Raw genomic sequence first — 3,410 nt, 5'->3', positions numbered from 1 at the left:
CCGGCCAGCCTCTATTTTTTTAAAGATTTATTTTTATTATTTTAAATTATATGACTGTGTATAGGTCTGTCACATGCATGCAAGTGCCCACCGAGGCCAGAGAAGTTGCATACCCCCAGGACTGGAGTTTCTATGTGAGGCACCTCACATGTGCTAGGAATCAAACGCAGGTCTTCTGGAAGAACAGTACATGCTCTTAGCCGCTGAGCCAGCCATCTCTCCAACTCTCAGATTTTTATTTTCTGAGTCAGGGTGATGATATGTAGCCCAGGCTGGCCTGTGAGTGTGTAACCTAGACTGGTCTTGAAGTCATGATCCTCATACTCAATTACCTAAGTACCAGAGCTACAGGTGTGACCCACCGTGCATAGTTTGCCTATTGAGATAAAACTCACATAGCTCCCTTTGGGGGCTATTTGCTTTCAAACCAACACACCAGCTATTATTTGTGTTCATTCTCTAATGGTTACTCTAGAGCAGTGGTTCCCAACCTTCCTAATGCTGAGACCCTTTAATACAGTTCCTCATGTTATGGTGAGCCCCAACCATAAAATTATTTCATTGCTACTTCATAACTATAATTTTGCTACTGTTATTAATCATAGTATAAAATATATGAGATGCAGGATGTCTGCTATGTGACCTCTAAAGGAGTCGTGACCCATAGGCTGAGGACTGCTGCTCTGGAGATAAGCACATGCATATGTGACTTAAAGATGGTCTGAGAGTATCTCAGTTTGTCTTACATTGTTGTGGTAAAGAACATGACCAAAAGCAACCTGGGGTATAAAGTGTTTATTTGGCTTACAGGTCACAATCCGTCATCAGGGAAAGCCACAGCAGAAACCTAGAGGCAAGGACTGAAGCAGAAGCCACAAGGGAACACTGCTTACTGACTTTCTTCCCATGGCTCGCTCAGCTGGCTTTCTTACATACCCAGGGAACCAGCTGGTAACAGGGTGACACCATCCACAGGGTTTTGGGCCCACCCACATCAATCATTAAACAATGTGCTTAATCCTTGATAAATCATTTTCCACAGGAACCCAATTTGAACTTCAACTTCAGAAAACTCTGAATTTTTCTGTATACAAGAATCAACTCAATTACTATCAGAGAAGAAATTCTCCAGTCAAATTTCAAGTGTGTGTGGGGGGGGTGTATGTGTGCATGTGAGTGGGCAATCTCCTGTGTGTATGGAGGTCACAGGTCAATGTTCGGAATCTTTCATCTATCGCTCTCCACTATATATTTTTTTAATCGGGGTCTCTTGTTGAACCCAGGGATTACAATTTTGGCTAGCTAACCTCCAAGATCTGCCTTTCTCAACTTTTCCAGTGGTAAAGACAGATTCATCCTGCTGCCCTCAGCTGTTTCGTGGGTTCTGGGAACCGACCTCAGGAACTCATGCTTGCCTGTAAGTAGTTTACCCACGGAGCCATCTCAATCCTCCAATCACATTTCTATGATGGCTTACTCTAGAGCTGTCTACCAACCCAGCTCAAAACACGTCAAAAGCCAAATATGTGTAAACTTACTATCATTATGGCCAAATGTCTAAGACAGAAAGAGGAACGTTGACTTTGGCTTGAGGTTGTTTCAGCTTGGCCATTGCTTTGAACCTGTGGTGGTATGCACAATACACCACAGTGACAGCATATGACAGAAAAGACCTGCTGAACTCATGGTGACAGAAGTCAGAGACATCCCTTTCAAGGGCACAGCACCTTGAGGGACTGACTTCTTCCTCTATGCTCTACCGCTTGTTCGGCCATCTTCCCCTGGGCCATAGGCTAAGACCAAGCTTTTCTGGCCTTGGGGGACAATGAAGATACAGCAGTAATCATAATCTAGAGGCTAAATATTAAGCATAGTGTTTGGATTGCAGATTATTTGTGGAGTGATAAAAAGGGAGAGAGAGGAAAAGGGAGAGGGCAGATAAGGTACTGAAGGGCAGCTAATGTATGCAGTAAGACGAGACGGGGCCTGACAGCCTAGTAGGGGTTTGGTCATGGGTGTAATTCTTGAGTTCTTCTGAACCTGACTGGAATCAAATGAACAATGCCAATCCTTATTAATGACTTTGCTTTTGTTTGTTTAGCTTTTGGCTTTTTGTATTACTGGGAACTGAACCAAGGGCCTGGTACATTCCAGGCACATACTCTACAACTTCACTATTAATTATGGATGGGTGGAAATGTGGGTGTTTGTTATTCCGTATTTCAGAAAGAAAGGAAGGAAGGAAGGAAGGAAGGAAGGAAGGAAGGAAGGAAGGAAGGAAGGAAGGAAGGAAGGAAGGAAGGGAAAGAAAGAAAGGTGGGGGGAATCCTATACAAGTATCCAATTTTACCATCCTGACATGTATACCTAAGTAGGTGACTCCAATTTGATGCCACGTTCAGCAAGCCAATCAGATGGTGAAGCCTGCAAGTGCAGGTCTGCTTCCGGAACTGCACAGAGCCAGACACTGTGTTATGCAAACAGGAACAACCACTATACAGGCTCTTCAGGGAATGACAAGGAATGAGAGAGTAAATGGTCTTCAAATGAACTCGGGCCAGTCTGTGCAGCCGTTATATATGGGAAACCTTTTCTGAGGGCCAGCCCCTGGTTCTGCACAGGGACATATTCTAAGAAATGTGTCCTTAGATGTTGTTTAGGTGATTTCTTTGTGTAAATGTGTAAATGCTACATTATGAACACAAACAGTGCATTTACACAAAGCTAGATGGTAGAGGCCTGTCATTCAGTGTGGCTGCTTTCAGGAGGGAGGCCTAGGTGGAACTGGAGATGGAAGCTGAGACACTACACACGCAAGGCAACTGCTCTCTCACTGAACTACGTTCCTGACCTCATGTGGGCTCTTGAGGCACCACACATGGGATGCTGGGGTTGTTGCTGTTGTCCAGTAAGCTTTCTACTCACACATCTCCGTGAGTTCGAGGCCAGCCGGGTCTACATAGTGAGTTCCAGGCCAGTCAAGGCTACACAGTGAGACTGTCTCTCAATCAATCAATCAATCAATCAATCAAAACAAGAATATACTCTACGACAATAAAAACTTACATAGATCAGTAAGCCATTTATTAGCACTATTAAGTATGCACTGTACACAGTTGTGCTACATTTTTACATGACTGCCACACACTGGCTTGTTTGCACCAAGACCTGAGTCATACTCTGCATTACATCATGACAGCTGTGACCTTGATGGGCCACAGGAATTCTTCAGCTCTATTACTATCTTATGGTACTATGCAGTTTATTATTGACCAAAATGATGTTTAGGCAGCAAACAGCTGTAAATATCAAACATTGTTCTAGATACCAAAGAGGCCAGGAGGGACTAGAGCCAACAAAATAAGAGGTCCTGACACGGAAGAGCTTGTATTACAGCTGTTAATACAGAC

The sequence above is a fragment of the Microtus ochrogaster genome, unplaced genomic scaffold (genome assembly GCF_000317375.1).
Source record: "Microtus ochrogaster isolate Prairie Vole_2 unplaced genomic scaffold, MicOch1.0 UNK6, whole genome shotgun sequence".
NCBI lineage: Eukaryota > Metazoa > Chordata > Mammalia > Rodentia > Cricetidae > Microtus > Microtus ochrogaster.
The sequence above is the reverse complement of the archived record's forward strand: the minus strand, read 5'-3'. Positions refer to the sequence as shown.